This window comes from Anguilla anguilla, chromosome 13, assembly GCF_013347855.1.
Source record: "Anguilla anguilla isolate fAngAng1 chromosome 13, fAngAng1.pri, whole genome shotgun sequence".
In the NCBI taxonomy this organism is placed as follows: Eukaryota; Metazoa; Chordata; class Actinopteri; order Anguilliformes; family Anguillidae; genus Anguilla; species Anguilla anguilla.
In genome coordinates, this window is record NC_049213.1 from 21,206,473 (window position 1) to 21,225,648 (window position 19,176).

Consider the following 19,176-nt stretch of genomic DNA (forward strand, 5'->3'; position numbering starts at 1 on the left):
AGCCGTAATAGTTTATGGGGGCTTGTTGTAGTTTAACAGTTGTAAATTTAATGCCAGCTTTCCTATGGCAGAATCCCTGTCTCAGTAGCCGAGTTTAATGGCCTGCCAGCTGCATCAACCAAAGAAATCGATCTCTGGGTTCCCCCCCCCCCCCCGTCCTGGCTTTCTTTAACCCAGTCATTCATAAGTCATACCACTTTTACGTCTTAAAGGTGCAGGGACTCACGCTCTCTCTCTCTCACTCCCCCCTCTCTCCTGCGCTCCCTCTGCACCCCTCCACCTGAGCACTAAAATGGATGTTATGTTCCCCAACGGGGGACATTTAAAGGTACGGAGCACGAGGGCTTTTTTTTCCCCAAACCTTCTGTTAAATTTCCGCAGTGAAAGACTAACACTCATTACATTTTAGAGGGCACACATCTCTTTTTTGTACCAATGCCTTTGCACTTTATTTAAGGCCACTCGAGCTGCAGAACATTACCACGCATAAACGGTCTCAGTGGGTAAAGTAGGTTTCAGTTATGACTGCTTTTGCAGTTGCAGCATTATTATTATAATAAAATAATAATAGCATCTCATTATTATTATTATTATTATTATTAGACAACTTTATCCTGAGGCACTTATACAGCTTATATACTGTAATATTTATACTATCCATACAGCTACCTATTTTTACTGAAGCCATTCAGGTGGAGCATTTTCCACAGGGGTACAATGGCAGTTCCGCAACCTGGGAATAGAACCTACAATCAGAAAACTCCGTAACTGCTGTGCCCGGGGTGCTCCACCTTTAGCAGGGGAACACGGTTCAGTTCCACCAGCGGTCTGCTCCTTCTGGTGATGCGGTGCTTGCCTTGGGTGTGGGCCTTAGAGTCGGTGTTACCGCTCGACCTCGGCGAGGTCTGGGGCGTGAGCTCGCTGCCGCCGCGCTCTGCGCTGGGCCCTGCGGCTGCTGGGAGCGTACCGCCGCGTTGCCCCGCCCCGCCACGTTCGCCCTCTCTCATAAAGCGCTGGCTTGACCGTGGGAGGCCGTGACATTTAAGCTGGAGACTTCATAAAGGGAGGCCTTGTGTTTTCTCTTTTTTCCCGGCTGTCTCCTGCAGAAAGAAGAATCCAGAACAGAGTGGTGGGTGGGAGCAAGAGGAAGGAAACACCGGGGGAAATTAACTTGTCTTGCTGTGGAATTCATTTCCCTCTCTGCTTTGTCATTGGGGAGTGCGCACACTCAGTAGCGAAGATAAAAACACAATAATAATAATACGCAGCTGTCTACAATGTTCTTTATGGCAAGGCCCAATCTATGTACAGCGTACCTTTTAATAGAGAAAATAATGTACGTTGCCTTTTACTGCACGACTGAGACTTCATTCCTCATTCAGGGCATGTGCCGACCGTCCTCAGGCTTGACACTACTAACAAGAATTAACATTTCAACCAGAGTGAAATGTAGTAGCATTTGTTTCTGACAGTTCTAACTAATCTGCTTTTTCAGGGCACAGGGGATTGATATGTTAAAAGAGTTTCAGGAAGATATTTGAAAATAACATCTTGTGCAGTTTAATAATATAGGGTTATAGTATATGCAGGACAGATACTCATCTGGTTCTGCTGAATGAGGTTTTACTGTGATGTTCTGTACACGGAGTACTGGAACTCTGGTCAAAGCACTGGCAGCTGGAGATTTCCTTTTCAGTACATTGGAGCATAACGATACATAATGATGTGAATAGGCCATTAAGACCATTTAGGTTTCCCTTTACCTACGAGGCTCCAGAGTATCACTGCATTAAGCCTGTACCTGAATATGCCGAGGGTCCCTGTCTCTCCCTTGTGACTTGACCAGCCACCATATGCTTTAAAAACTCTGTGGAAGGTATAACACATGTGGAGAATCAGCATTAAGGAAATACGGCCTTTAGACAAACTGAGGCCTGCCAAGAGATCCGCTGTCATGGTAACACCTCTCAAGGGGGTGCGCCAGTAAGGACCATGTCAGGAAGCTATGGCTGATCCGGCCATACCTGGTTTCTTGGCCACTTCCACGGCCAAACCAGAGGAAGGGTCATGACTGTGAGACACACCCCCACCTGCACGGCCATTTAAGGCTTGGTCATCATGAACCACGTGGGGAACTGACCAGTCACAGACCATACCCACGTGAGACAGCGGCAACTTTTAACTGACCAGTTTAAGCTAAGCCAAGGCTATGGGCAATGATCTCCCGCTCATCTGTAACCAAGGCTGCATGTTCTTGTGTTTGTCACCAGCTACTTTAGCGTCTTTAACTTTACCCGTTGTGTCCCTGTTCACCCCGTTTGTTTGTGTAATTATTCCTTGTGGTGTTGTGTGGCATTTTAACATAATTCGAATTGTAAAATTTTATTGATACTTTGTTTGTCCCGTTTCTGTTTGCTGGAACAAACGGCTCTACTGACTGTGATCTTGTCAAATAAATACGGAGTAAATGTACATTAGTGACCCCTATCCACTACAAAACAAATACTTCCTGATGTCTGTGCAGAATGTAGCTTTACCTAATGCCCCCTTATTCTACTGACAGAATCATTTATTTTTTCAATTGTTCCAAATCATGATAGGGTTTGTACTGTGGAACACAGACAGCATTTCAAATACTGCTCAATCCATCAGGTTGCTCTGTATTTTTGTCTTCATTGTGATCATTGTCTTGGTACTGTAGATATGGTAGGCCTAGATATGACTTAATAAGCTTTAAAAAATGTAATTCCTGGAACAATCTAATGTGCAATAGTTCAAAGTATAACAGCTTTGAATCTTGACATTCCTAACTGTTTGTGAAATGCGAAAAACAGAATTCATTTAATGCACATCATTGGAATTAAAGTGAACAACCAACAGATGCTTTGGTCATGAAAATATAAAAAATGCATGCAAATATTTACAAATAGCCAATATCTGATCAGTCTGTTTTCAGTAATACTAGCATGAGAAAAATTGTAATCAGCCAATGAGAAAAATCTGTGATCAAGCAATATTGACATTGCATGCACAGTACAGTATGTCATTTGCTTTCCTGAATCCATTTTAATAGATACGTGAGCCACTGTTGAGCAATAATACTGTCCAAGCATCGATCCATAAATTTAACTATCTATATTAACACCTCAAACTGAGTACTCTGTCAATGCATAATTATGTGAGAGGTAAAAACACAAAATATAGGTATTTCAGGAAGACAACATTATTTTTAGATTGATTCATAAAAACACATGTTCTGTGAATGGACATGGGAAAGCTTTGAAAATCTTCTGCCTTGGTAGAAACAATTGACCATGGGCCAGAGACAGATTTTCTTGATGAAAAGCAAAAGCAATGAATAGCTATGCATTCAGAAATAAGACAGAAATAATGGCAACCAGGAAATGCAATTTGGATGAACTGCACTAGAGGTGAAGTGAATTCGGATAATTGGGAGGAGAATAAGGGGAGTTCCACGTGTAATTACTTGTCAGATCCTGTTTTTTAAACACTTATTATCAGTGGGTTCACCTGCTGCGGTGCTGGAATCTTCTGCACAGGCAGTTAACTGGACCGTCTACTGAGCATTAGAGAGAAAGAGAGGAGGCATTAGAAAGAGGAAGAGAGAGCGGGAGATGGAGAGAAAGAAGAAAGAGGCAGAAAGGGAGGAAGAGAGAAAGAGGGAGGGAGATGAGGAGAGATGGAGGCAGTGGCTGTGAGCGGGTTGCTTGTTATAGCCTGTGAGATGATCCTTATTTCATTTATTAGGGCAAGTGTGCCTATTAAGCAAACCCATATCTAACTTTAAACATTTTCTTCATATATTGTCACATTTCCTGCTGACAAACTTAACTGAAAAGGAATAATCAATCTCCGCTTTGAAGTTTTATGAGTTCATTAAAAGTTAACCTTCTTTACATTCGATATAAATGAAGTCTGGATAAAGTGTTCCAAAAAGCCCACTTCATGAATTACTGAAAGAAAATGTATTTCCGCACAAATGTTTTTGTTGATTTTATTTAATTTGTAAAGAACATAATAAAGATTGAATATAGTGTCTATACAGATCCTACACCCCTTGAACCTTTTCCACATTTTTTGTGTCAGTGCCAGATCCCCCCCCCCCCCCCCCCCCCAACTTATTTACACGTCGTATTCCACATTCAATCTCAGGGTGGCTGTGCCAAAACTGTGCTGTGGAGGAGACCTTTAGATTGCATTTTGAAGACATTTTCCATTGCAAGTATTGATTTTTAATGTGAAATTAAGAGATGGATGTCTTGATATTTTTTGCACCATAGCAGATTACTCATAAAACAAGCATTGCCATTTACCAGATAAAAAATAGATTTTCTGAGCTAGCAGTCACACCTCATGGTACAGTAGAAATACTAGTGACAATACTTACTGCTCTCACATCTTGCATTGCTCTTGACTGTTGATGAATGTCAGTGATTTCCTGTCTGCTTCACAATTCTCAGATATTGCAGAGGGGTTTTTAGTTGTGCTCTCTTGCTTAAGCATCCATGGACACAAACAAAACTTTAATACCTGAAAAGAAAATGCTTACGCTTATTGGGTTTTCTTGTGTTTATTATAAATTAAATGTATAATTGTAAAATCAACTTGGCTTGATGGGAGCATGGTGGACTAATGCGGAACAACTGTATTACATTGTTAAAAAGTGGGAATGATACATTCAAATTAAAAGATATTTATTAAACAATTGAGATATTAAAAAAAAAACTAGACTACTGCACTATGCAAAGTTAGTATTGATTGTGCTGACATATATTTGTTAATGTTTATTTGCATTCTACATCAAAGGACTGTTTTTTGTGCGATTGTACCAATCAAAATAATCTGTGATAAATACATTTTGTAATAAAACATGCACAAATGTTATTTAATTAAATTGTAGCATTACCTTATCTGTAAAGCATTAACATACATACATCTGTATTTTATTTAACATACATGAAAATGTAAATGCTGTACAGCTATTATTTTATTATGTCACTTGTGTTTTTACTGTAACAAGTTGTTACTGTTAACTTATCAGATGAAAGACAATATTTGTTTAATGAGTAATCTGGTGACATATACAACTATGAACACATTAATTGGTTAATTTCACACAAAAAATGGGCATCTACCAAAAATTCCTCAACTCATCTTCTGAAGGTCCCCTTCAGGGCAAAGTTTTTGTGCAATTTTCAAACTGCCCACCCGGAGTTATGTGCGCACAACCATCCATAATTCAATGATCATAAATCTGAGCCACTTACAATAAAAACTGACATGGCTTTAACAAGATGATGAATTGGTCGACACATTAAATCCTACAAAATAATTGATTTTTTTTGTTCTTATTTCAAATCCAAAAATGGAAGTGGACTTAACAAGTATACTTACCCTGTTATTTTTATTACATTGTTATTACTGTTAGTACTCATAGGTATACTCACATAGTCATTAGTAGTAGTAGTAGTAGTTGTAGTAGTAGTAGTAGTAGTAATAATAATAATAATAGGCCAGCCATGATGCATCAATGGTTCTACTGATAAAATATATTTTTAGATGTATGCATTTTATAATATAACAAGGCAAAAAGTATTATAAATTGAAACTGAGAGCGTACCATTGTGCCATCAGTCTCAGAGCTGCCTCCATGAGATGGGCTGTCAGCAGTCAATGAAAGACTTGTGTCCTTCCAGAGGGCTACGGGTCCTGCCATGGAGGGAGATGTCAGGCTGTCACACTGGGATGACCAATAGTCATCAGGGCTGTGTTCTTAACCTGCCAATCACCATGCTTCTGCCCACGCAGAGAGAGAGAGAGAGAGAGAGAGAGAGGGTACCGCACCCTCCTCTGCAGCATGACCAACAACAGATTAATACTGTATCGGTTTATTTTTCGTTTCCTGAAATGGAAAGACGCTTTTCACAGTGGCTGTTTATATTATTGTAATAAATAGTCATTTGAACCCTTTGAACCATTTGGCGTGTATCCCACGGGACTTTACGCCTCTACTCCATTGTAATTGGATGCTCTTATGATAACAACGGCTGCTAATTAAAACTAAAAGGAACGTATCCTGGTTTTTGGAATATCGCAGAAGCAATCTGATTAGCCCGTTTCTCTCGCTCTCTCTGGCATTCTCCTCAAAACAGTTTATCAGGGAATGGCGTACGTGCGAAGTAAACGAAATGAATGAGCACTGATTTTTTTTATCTTTTCTTTGCCAAGCATTCCAATCTGTGTCGCTTGCCTATTTTCAAGCCTATTCGAGAAGTGGAGTTTTTTCCCCCTCTCTCTCTCTCTCTCTCTCTCTCGATTGGCAGCCTGTGCTGCGACTGTAATTATAATCTGTCACTGACTCATAAAAGTGCACCTTCTCCTGCTCTCGTGGATCGAAACAACTTGTTTTATACATGACAGTGAGTTCCAATTAGTGTACAAAAGACTGCATTAGCTATGAAATGGGCTTAAGTGATTACGTAAAAGCAATCATATCACAGCGTCTACTGCCTTTTTTTCCCTTTAATAAAAAATAAACACTAATGGCTTTATCAGTGAAACACAGCATTGCAGAAAAAAAAAAACAAATTTGTCTAATTGGGAGAGGCGCCAGGGCGCTGTTTTCTTCAAATGAATCTGCAGCTTCTCCCTTCTGTGCGAGACAGCTGCTCCAGGAGGATTGCGTGCTGTAGCGGTCGTGGAGCTCAGCGTTTAAAGGACGGCTGTCTAGTTTAGAGCTCCGATGGGTCAGTGTTGTGCCACCCTTGAGCAAAGCAGGAATGTGGAAATCGCCAGAATTGCTTTTAAAATATGCTGATGTTTACATATAATTGTGTTCCAAATGTGGGATATAAACATTTAAAAGAAATATGAACAGCCTGCCAAATGCCTAGACAGTGTGTGCTAATGTTTTGCATGCCTAAACTCTTGTTATCTGTTCTGCTATGACAACTGCTTTGGCTAGCAATGGCATTTCTGAGGATTGAATTCTAGGATCTATTCTAGACCCAGAGCCAAAAAATGACGGCATAAGTAACTGTAAGAATTGACAAAGCCAGGAAATTAAAGTAAGGGCACCATGAAACACTTGACCTGTGTCCCTGCAGTGCCTTTCCCACGTTGTGCTGGTTTTGAAAATGGGGTCATTCAGCATGCAGAATTTGTTCTAACCCACAATGAGATACAGTGCTTTGGAGGGGCAAGGAATGTTGGCCTGAAATATTCCTGTAAAAAGTACGATTTCAAGGTAGTCTTTTTCTTTGATCGTATGGTGGCCCTAGGCTATTGTGTAACCTGTCTGCCAAAGTGTGCATTGACTATACTAATCTGGACCTGAAATAAAAATAGTATCTATGATGCATACTGATTTTAGTAGTAAAACCTAAAAACATAAAGTGGCATTCGGTCCGGCGGTGAACCAGATTGGTCTCGGCTGCGCCGGCTGGTGGAGAGAGCACATGCACCTGGGTTGCATTAACTAATCAGCCCAGATGCTTAAAGGTGTGTTTCTCTCCACTGTTCGAGGGGGAGACTGAGAGCACACACAGAGAGGGAGTTTTGTTTCATTTTGTTTCATTTTCCAAGCACTACTAGACAAAGAAAGAAACTGGTCAACTGAAAAGCTATCCAGCTATGTGTGTTGTGATGAAAAGCGGTCGCTTTATTTTAGTTTGCTGTTTTATTTTATTGTTTTCGCCTGGAACTCGTGAGAGGGAAGAGTGAAGGTGTTTGTTTATTTGATTTTGTGTTTGTGTGGGTGCGCTCTCTCTCCATGCGGCAACCAACGGTGTTTCCCGGAACTGCCGCATCTCCCTCCCAGGGGTGTCACGCTGCTGTGTGACACACAATAAGAGGAAGTTACACCACTTTTGTTTACTTCTGTTTTACAACCCTGGCGCCTCGATGGCTAAGGACAGATGTGTCATGCCATAATACAATGCAAAGACAAACCTACAGTTGTCCATATTACGATGATTATGATAGGCTATATGTTTTTATACATTTTAAGGAATACCTTATTAATGAATAAAAAATATTCATTTTATCCATCCATCCATTATCTATGGATGGATTAAAGAGGAGAAGGGGAGAACATGCAAACTCCACATATAAATTCCCAGGCTGCGTTTCAAACCCAGGACCTTCCTTCTGTGAGGCGACAGTGCTACCCACTGCACTCAGTGTGGGCCCCCAAAAATTTTTAAATAAGTGCAAAATGTTTAAAGAAATTATTACTCAACCAAAAATATGCCAATGAGTATTCTTGGACAGCAATAATGGTTGCATACTAATCTGTATGTAAAAACATCAGTCACTTTTGCCTCAAAGTAACTCGCAATTAGTTTCCTACATAATTTGTGAGTGCCTGTCTTTGCCAGATCCTCTTGAGGATTGCACACGTGATTGGATCAGAAGCAGCTATCTTGCTCCAATCGCTGTTGATAATATTTACATTAATCACAGGATTGGATCAGAAATGGCTCTCATTCCACATGCACAAACATAAGGCACCTCTTAAAATTAACTTGTTAACCCTGAAAGCTAGCCACCTTTTGTACTGGCTACTTACATTCGGTAATGAGCTAACCACACATGTACATTGCCAGTCACTGTTCTAAATTAGATACAAACACAACAATACATAAAGCTAAATCACAAAACTGGACTTTATTTCAGTTCATTGTTACCAAGCTGATGTTTTCTCAGATTGGCTAACCATGGCCGAACCTGCTGTTCGTTTTCATGGCCTGTGTGAAGCTTGCTGCACTAAATGAGAGGTCAGGCAGAGTATGTGTAACAAACAATACATAACAGTTAGCTGGATGCAAGCATTTCAAATTCAGTAATGGGCGTACTCTTTTACAAGAAATGACCAGGCTCAGTTTAAGCACAATTCTAGCGGATCACAAGTCATCACACCAAAGAAAGAACAAAAATGAGTTAAAGTAAAGATGTTATTAAATAAAGTGACTGCTAACAACAACTCATCTAACACCAATTACATTTGCTAAAACGTGCAACATGAACAATATGCATCATCATTAGCACAATGCACTGACAGACAACTAGCAAACATTCAATTTCCAACAACTCACCACATTTAATTAAAGCCACGCAGACAAATTAGCTTGCTTGCTTTATAACAACATACTGTACTGAATTTGTTTATTTGAAATGTGATATTGTTGAATTTGTGGCTGGAACACCAGCTAGCAAGCATTGGCATTGCACAATGCAGCATATTACCAATGACAATAATGAAACAATGAAAATAAACCTTTGTTCTTACCTGTAAATCTCTTTTTATTGATGAACTCAAAAAACTGCATGTCTGTAGTATTCTTTTGTTGGCCATGGCTCACAGCAGCCTTAGCTGTTAGTTATTATTATTATTATTATTATTATTATTATTAATAATAATGAAAAATGCAACATACACAAGCAAGTGGTGCAACAGCCACCAAAGGAAAATAAGGGATAGAGGGAATAGAAAACACATTTGCAATCTGTAACAGCTTTAACAGTAACAGTTAGCTAGCTATTGTAGCAAGTAACATTGCATAAAACCACCTCCAGCAAGGCTCCCAATACACTAACAGCACTAAAGTGCAGAACTAAAAAAATGCACAGACTTAATTATAAACTTTAAAATCACTTTAATACTATTTTATTTCACATTTTCGTTACATTTGGAGGGGGCAATGGAATCTGAACTGAAATGCAGGAATTCCAGATTGGAATTGAATTAGAGTAATTCACCCCAGCTCTGGCTCTTAGCTGCTAGCAGGCCTGCTGTACTGTGCTCATGTGGGCTATGACAGCAGTGGATTGGACAGAGGGGTGAGAAGGAGCGTCCTGCACTTACGCTAAAAGGGGAGGCTGCTTCATCTCTCACATGTTGGTAACAGTTGAGGGAACAGAAGCATCCGCCAGGTGTTCTGCTATTTGGAACGTAACCCAAGTGTGTCATGTTTCAGCTGACTGCAGGTGGGATGGTCTCAGATCCAGAGCGGTCTGAGGTTTAACAAAGGAAATTGGGAAGGGAGGGAGATTTATGGTTCAGAAATGTGGCTTAATGGTTTAGAAAATGAATTCCAGGCTATCCTTTTTTTATTCGCTGTTTACCGCATACTGTTAAATGAGTCCTGTGTGCATTAGCCATGCATAATGGATTTGAATTCTCTCTCAATCTCAAGCCAAAGTTTAGAATATTTTACCGCATAAATTGAGTTATTGCTGAGTTTTCTGCTCGTGGGTCTTGGGTAATGTGCCATTTGTCAATGAGGGTAACGGCTAAATAAAACATTTCTCACCTACGAACATTAAGAGGCTGCATTGCACTGTCCCGTTGGGTTCCCTTAAATCCTCATCCTTTTAATCCCGTATAAGCACATCAATACCTGGGTAAACTGAGCTGGAGAAATACCCGGACTGTGACAGGTATATATCTGATTGTACATTAGGCCAGTAATGATTTGCTTGACGCTGAAATCTACAAGGTCACATTTCATTACCCACCAGACTCTATTTGTATCTGTATACATCTGGCAGAAAGAGCACATAAATGACTTACACCAGGTTAGATATATGCCAGCATTTGTATTCCTTGTATCTAAGCAATTGCAATCTCCCATTGATTTTAGGAGTGATTTAATGCTCCCTCTCAACAAGCATGGAAAATTACCCCATAGGTACCTAAATTAAGGTTTACTTAAAGGGTAATCAAAGCCTACTTGAAATAGATACAGATCACAGGGATGAAATGGTAGGATTCCCTTCTCCGGTGGGAATATTCTTTGATGTAATAGAAAGTGTCCCGAAGAGCAGTGGGTTAATTAATTTGTAAGAACTTCGCACAAGCTCAATTTTTACACACTCCTTTTCCTGCCCTGATGCATTTCTCAGCTTGACCCCTGATTAAAAGAAATGGATGAACAAACTAATAACACTGATGAAAAGATTGCTACTGCCTGACAGCCACAGGTAGTGAAGAACAACAACAAAATGGAAACACCAATGTGAAATGGCTGAATAGTTTTTATGAAACTGGCTGCACTTGCCCCAGGTTGAAATCTGTGGTTGTCCGATCTGCTAGCTTGTTTGTATCACACTTCAACAGCATCAGGTTCCTGACGTATGCGCTTCTGCCCACTGTTGCCCTTTGCTGATGATGTCTGTCCTTCACAGTTCATGCTGACATCACCTTTGACAGAGTTGCTTGTGAAACAACTGACAGTTGAGCTATCTTCGTAACTGAAGCTTCCAACAAATGTGCCTGAAAAATGCCCCCCCCCCCCTTCAAAGTCACTGAGGTCTTGCTGCTTCATAAGCTCTGTCTAGCATTTCAAAACTTGACCCAGCGCCTGCTGATGCAATATTTGCTTCATTAATGCATGAACCACTCCGGCTTGTTTGGTTCTGCTTAGCTTATACATAGGCTTTCCCATTTACCCAGGCCTTTCCATTTAGTTTGCTTACTATCTGCAGTTAAATGGCAACCCGTTGCAGCACACAGTAGAGGCTCAGACCTGCGCTGAAATATCACACAGCGGTTGCCTTGTGTTTTCTTTTTTTCCCTCTTACATTTTACCTGCCCTCTAGAAAAAACAAGAAAGAGGGAATGTGCTGAGGTGTGATCATCAGTCAGAGTTCGAGGCCAGCTGCTATATTTGATCTTTGCGGTTTAACATGAGCCGGGAGGCCCTGGAACGGCGCAGATCTGGCTGCCAAGCCCATTTGCCCGCTGTCCGCCGCCCCGGTGCCCGGCCGAGCGCGGGCTCGTTGTCAGGTGCTAATTTATAACGCGCAGGCAGCCCTGTCGCTCCGCTTCCACTTTGTTTTCGGCGAGCCGGTCTGGCGTTTGGCAGTATTAACAGAGACAGCTGTCTGTTTTTAAACGCACTGCAGAGGCCCACGCGCCTGCTCCACCTGGCCCGTTTCCCATAATGCATCTACTGCAAACACGCTGCCCTGCCTCCCAGGGTGGACATCGCGGGCCTTCTGTTCACCTCCATCAAACCCAGCCCCGCTCCCCTTATTCTCTTCCCTGCTACTAACCTTGTCATGACGGTCACAAGGTTTTGTTTCTTCCCCCTCAGTGTTTATTTTTCATATACAGAAACATAGGTGTGGGACTACAGTATACCTGTGAGAGACCTACTCCTGTGAGGGACCTATACCTGTGGGAGACCCTGAATTTTGTGTGCAGACTGCCAGACAGCTCCTGCCAATTCCCATTCAGTTCAGTCGTTTTAGGAAAATCAGTTAAATTTGAAAAATATCCAGAATATTCTAGATTTATTTTAAAATTCATTAACTGAATCTCAGTTATTTTATTAAATTGACTTTGCTTAGAACATTATGGGCATTTTTTCAATTTCAAATTGTTTCTTGAATCCATTTAATTATAATGGAATTGACCTCAACCCTGATCTATGAACCATGTCTGCCTGCCTGCCTACCTGCCGTTTTACAGAGGAAAAAATTGCTGTTGGGAAAAAAAACAAAACCAAAAAAAAAACCAAACTCTCAACTATGGGTGGTTAGATGGCTCATCCTGTTAAGGCACTGTTCTAGTGCATTAATGGGCCCCATGGTCCAGAATGGAATCCTGACTATGCCAGTGCAGACTGGGGGCAGTAACAGGAACATTGCTCCAGGGTTGAGTTGGGTAGAATCCACACCTGACCACACCCAACCCCGAGCAACCCCTGCAGCCTGCTTGTTAAAGCCACACGTGTGTCTTTCTACAGTGCAACTCATGCCTGCACAAGCTTAGCTTGTGGACTGTGGTGAAAAAAGGCAGTGTGACATCACACACTTAGGAGGAGAAGGCCTGCTCGTCTACACTGTCCCGAATCGCCTGTGGTGATTGCAGCATGACCGTGACTGTATTCCATTTGACATTCCAAAACATGTTTAAAAAAGCATTATAATAAATTAAAAAAAAAAAACTCTAATAGGGACAGTGCAGGGGCATTTTTATTGTATGAGCCCTTTCCTTCCCCCTCTCCTTTTGTCTGCTTGTCTGCTTTCCCGAGTCCACCTACAGGCCCTTGAGCGCTGGAAAAGTTGGAGCGCTCCCGTGGTGAGACACTATCCGAGTTCAATTACAGTGAAAAATGGCGCCCAGCGCAATGATTCCAGCCTGAAACGGTGTGCTCAGTCTCTTTCCTCAGTGGTAATTAAGCAGGGGTGATTAAGGACAAAGACGCTGTACAGCTCACAGAAATGGCTAAGAGTGCTGCTTCCCCCCAGTAAACAGGCCCTGTCACTCACAGGGCTAATGCATATGGAGAAGAGTTAAAACACGAATGGGAAAATACACCTGTCCTCTGTGGGATGGAGAGGAGGGGCGCATGAAAAGCCTGTACATTGATATTTTTTTATAACATATTTTTGGAAAATCCATATATAAACATTTTAATGTAACAGGAGCTGAATTACAGTTGTATTTAGCGTACTCTAAACTCTATATGACGTGAACTGAGGATGCTTTGCTAGCTTCTCGTCCCAGTGGGTGAAAAAGCGGAAATGAAAGAGAAAGCTTTAATCATCCAAAGGTCTTAAAAATGTGACACGGCAGGCTTTATACAGCAGTACTGAAAAGCTAATTGTGAGATGCTTCAGCGTGATGCGAGCGCCGTTTTATTTCAGACACGCTAATGACTGTGACTCTGACAGCTCTTTCCCTGCGCCGGGCTCTTTTCATTATGTCACGGTTTTACGACAGAATCTATTGACCACATTTGCATTTTTACAGATTTTTACAGTTTTTCTTAATATGAACACCCAGCACACGCGCGCACGTACGCACACACACAGACAGACACGCACATGCGCACGCTCACGCGCACACACAAACACACAATAATGAGTATGAGGTATGGAAAAGACAATAATATCGATGGATTTATATGGCAGGTTTCATAGATTCAAAACACTTTACAGTGAAGGTAGAGAAATTCCTCTCAAGTGACACCAATGTGAAGCCCCAACCTCATGGGTGGTGCCTGGCACCCATTTTCTGGCAGAACCTGAAACAAACATTAGTTCAGGTGAAGAGGGAAAGCTTTATTCAGCCGGTTGTGCTGGGTGATGTTTAGATGACCTGAGTGGGAAATTGAAAAGGAACTGCTGAGGAACCTCATGCTGTTTGTGATACATGCTATCATTTATCACTAGAAATAATAACGGAGTGCATTATTAGGTATTATTGTATAGCACTTTTCACATCTAAACACACTTCACAGTGGGGGAACACATGATGTTACCCTAGTTTTAGCAGAGACAGGTGATAGCATTAGCTGTAACACTCATAGAAAACAATGGCGGCAACAATTAACAAATCTTAGTTTCATTTCATTCATTGTGTTTTTTTTTTTTTTTACAAAGGAGTGCTCACCGACTGTAACCGACTGTAAAAAAAAATGAAGTGAAAGTGAATCGTGATGTATCACAATTAATATTAATCCAACAAAAAAAGCAGTTATGACATGATGCTCTCCTTTTAGCACTGAAACATTTTTACAACAGAAGACCACAACATATGGCAGGTTATCAAGCCAGTTTAGCATTCCATCAGGACCTGAGCTGCAAAGTGCAACAGTTGTCGAAAAATGCTAAGCCAGCGCTATTGAATGGCCTTACGCCATCATCTATTGTATCTGGCCATGCTGAAATTACCTTCTCATATTCATCAAGTATCTCCTGTAGCACCCACCTGGGCAGCCGTTTTGTTCCAGAATGCTTACCACGCATTTGCTTAGGTGGAGAAGGAGGAGATTACTGAGGCAATGAAACTGGGGATGATTCTGTAGGCAGTTCTGGATTTTTGCCTGGAATACCCCTCCAGTCTTTCCTATAAGTGCTTTTAGACCTTCAATAACCGCAGTGAGTCCCCCCCCCTCCACCCGCTTTCAAAAACCTATGAAATATTTCTCCTTTGGCTTGCTGATCTTGTTTTTAAGAGCTGGCAACACTAGTCAGGAACTTGCTTTAATTCAAATGACAGCACCTCCTATGGCACAATATCCCTCTCGGTAGACAGGGGCATGGCTTTTCTGGTCCAGAGGGAAGAATGTTTTCTACTGGTCCCCCAGCACCAGTTTTGCACAAACCTGTGTTATCCCAGGAGACCTTCCATGTCAATACTAACCAGGCCCAGCCCTCATTAGCTTCAGCCAGCAGTCAGAATAAAGCCAGAGGCTGTTATGGCTGCCGGGTGATGGCTGATATTATTCTAATGTGACATGTTATGCAATGCCTCGTTAACAAATCCTTTGGCTGTTTGGAAGCGGTACGAAGTAATGAAAGTGCTTGTTAGTTGCAGCCTGCTCTAGTTTGAACAAAAGATGTGTGTGAGTGGTAGAGAGCTAAGGGACTTCAACCTATTTTCCTTTCTAATATGATTTTTGGTGTAATAATTCAGATGCAATGGTGTGCTGTACTGTACGAGCTGTGTCCCAGGATGGTCACAGCGTTTTACAATGTGTACAGTAGTTATGAATGTGTTGATGCAGCAGGTGTGTGTAGTAGTTATGAATATGTGTTGATAAAGCAGCAAGTGCACATATAAAAGTTGGTACTGACAAACTTTGACTACTCTAGCATTTTCTGTGTTTGGAGATCAAATATTAATCTACAGTAATTAAATACCAACTAATTACAAGGAAATATGAAATACACTACATTTTCAAAAGTATGCGGACACCCCTTCTAATTAGTGGTTTTGGCTATTTCAGCCACACCCATTGCTAACCGATGCATACAATCAAGCATACAGCCATGCAATTGTTAACTCTAGATTAATGGTTTTGGAGTGAGATGTTCAACAAGTATGTGTGTGATGTTCAGGTGTCCACATACTTTTGGAAATGTACTGTATATATTAAAAGCACATTATAAATGATGTATAAAAATGTTTCCCTTTCAAGTATTAAGACACATAGGTAATGTATTACCTTTTCAATACATTAATATTAATGCAAACTCATTTGCTTGTTCAGTACTGCCTGCTGGAGTTATGGCTCTTATTGCTCTCACTCTGTGTGACCCCAATCAGTTCTGATTTTGAGCTCTGATAGCTTTTCTGGGCTGTTAACATGAACACATGGGGCAGGCTGTGTTATGACCTTGGAACACACAAACTGCATTTTATAGAAGGTAAACCCAATTTCCGAACAAGCAGGCTCCTATTGGACCACCCACCTTCAGTTCCAGCTGTGGTCCGCCAGCATTTTGCAAATCTTTGGCATTACAGTGGACCACAACTGTCGGAGCCAATCACTGGCAATTTTGCATTCTAATTTCATAGCTGAGTTTGACAGCCATGACACCACAACTGTTTGTTCAGGCATTGCTGTAGTAGCGATTTGGAAAATGCTAGTGGAATGTCAGCTGGCACCGATGATGGTCCAATAGGCTTGTTTTTACCTCTGTTTTTAAAATGCTGTTTACCTGTTCCATTAGCGAACCTCTGTATTCTTGCTATCTGGGTAGTGGCATACTGTAAATCAATTGGTGGGAGCCACACAATCTTAAAATAAGATTTACTGGATTGTCTGGATTCCGATTAACCGTCATTTACTTACTGTGGAGTAGTGAACAAAGACATTTGCTTGAACAATCTTAAATGTTTTTTTCTGGTCCCTTAAAACAACAGTTTTTATGTTTTTATGGCAGGTGTGTGAAGGGACCGGGAAAGAAAACATTAATGTTGCGTTTGAATCCCTGCTAGTAGTCCCCCACACAGTATGATTTTGCAGCACCTTTATGATTGTCAATTCACATCATTGCACTGATTCAGTCATGCAAGGGCATGCACAGACCAGAAAACACATACATACACACAGGAACAGACACCTGTACATTTATGCACACATCAGCACAGATGTGAAGACCGACAGACACACACACAGACACAACGTCAGACACAATGACATGCACTAGCATAGACACATAGATACATAAAAACCCTTACAGATACACACACACACACACACACGCACATATACAGGTACGCACACACACACACACACACATATACAGGTACGCACACACACACACGCACACACGCACATATACAGGTATGCACACACACACGCACATATACAGATACGCACACACACACACACGCACATATACAGATACGCACACACACACACACGCACATATACAGGTATGCACACACACACACACGCACACAGATACACACACACACACACGCACATATACAGGTATGCACACACACACGCGCACATATACAGATACACACACACACACGCGCACATATACAGATACGCACACACACACACACGCACATATACAGGTACGCACACACACACACACACACGCACATATACAGGTACGCACACACACGCACACGCACATATACAGGTACGCACACACACACACACGCACATATACAGATACTCACACACACACACACACGCACATATACAGGTACGCACACACACACACACACGCACATATACAGGTACGCACACACACACACACACGCACATATACAGATACACACACACACACAAACGCACATATACAGGTACGCACACACACACACACACGCACATATACAGGTACGCACACACACACACACACGCACATATACAGGTACGCACACACACACACACACGCACATATACAGATACACACACACACACAAACGCACATATACAGGTACGCACACACACACGCTCAGCCCTGCCCCGTGTGCTTTGGTAGTTGTCGGGGAGGTGCAGGCTTTGATTCGGTGTTGTGACAGACAGCCAGGTGAGAACGACACAAAGCCTCCACGCACAGCACGGCTTTTGCACTGTTCTGTTAAAGGCCATCCATTGTGGACTCTGAGTCCCAAATAGAATTTGTTTAGCCTCTGTATTGAACACAAGCTTTAAAAAAAAAAAAAATCTTTAGAGCAGGTCATTAAAAAACAGGGGAGCCTTTTTCAAGAGTGTTCTTGCATTGCCGTGAAAAGGGGTTCTAAAGGTCTGGCAGCTGACTAATCCTTTTGACTCGCTCCTGGCGCCCTGATGAAGAGGGGCTGGTGCTTGAGCTGATATCGACGTGCTGCATACAACATTCAAAATACAAAATGAATAATTAAATAAAGAAAGGAGGAGGGGAAGAACAGGGCCGCTGGTTCTCCTTGTTTGGGTGACCCAGATAACACGGCTGAGGCTGATTAAGAGACAGGCAGCCCTGCTGCCGCTGCTGCTGTCCTCGCTTGGGCCATGTGACCCAGGCTGACCGGCTGATCTGTGGCTTCCTGGTCTTCCCACTGGGTGCCTGAGAATCCTGCGGGATCTCATGGGGAACCCGCGTGATTGGAACAGGCCAGCCGAATCGCTAGCCATCTTCTGACGCAACCTGATGACCCGCATCTACAGTCAGGACAGTTGAGAAAATCTAAAAGTTGGGTGTAATAAACTGAAGTAAAAATCTTAGGGGTTTGTCCAATTAATTTTTTTTTTCAGTGTACATTGACTGATCTGGGAATGCTTGCAAGCCAGATCTAGCCATATTGCTCTCAAAAATACTCTAAAAATAATGTGACTGCATCTACAAAAAATAACAATTAAAAAATTAAGGCTATAATTTGCATTGAAGTTTTTGTGTTCCTACTTGGGTATTATTTAGTAAAAGCTATGAGCCTATCATTGTCAGGCTAACACAACTAGTTTAAAAACAACTAATGTTGGTTTCCTCTATATAATTACTTAATTACTTTGAACCTACTTAAATATGCATGTCCACATTCATTGCAATATTAAGCTAACTATCAATTAAAATTAAGCTGAATCAGCTAATCTTTTTCATTTGTACTGACATTTTTTTTTTTTTTTTTTTACAAATTGTTGTTTCAATATTTTCATATAAATTACACTTTACCAATAAATAAAAAAAGCAATTGTTTATTTTAATTGGCCAGCTTAGGAAGTCCAAGACACTTGAACAGATCTCGAGTTATGATAACACACTAGTAGATCTAGTTAAGGAACTTAATGAACAGGAAGTCGGTAGTAACTGATCTCACTTCTTCTGGGTGAGAAACAGCTGTGCTAACCATTGCACAATAGACAAATTCACCTTTATATGAGCACCTAGCCAGCATACTGAGCTGATCAATACACCACT

At 41.4% G+C, this 19,176-nt stretch overlaps 1 long non-coding RNA gene across 1 annotated transcript; it reads right to left on the reverse strand.

The window, feature by feature from the left end:
• Nucleotides 1-624: 624 nt before the first annotated feature.
• LOC118210616 lies at nucleotides 625-5,733 on the reverse strand. Its single transcript, XR_004761885.1, has 3 exons — nucleotides 5,642-5,733; nucleotides 4,409-4,551; nucleotides 625-1,100 (listed from the first exon to the last, which is right to left on the reverse strand). It is a non-coding gene; the product is annotated as an uncharacterized LOC118210616 (long non-coding RNA).
• Between the last annotated feature and the right edge of the window lie 13,443 nt (nucleotides 5,734-19,176).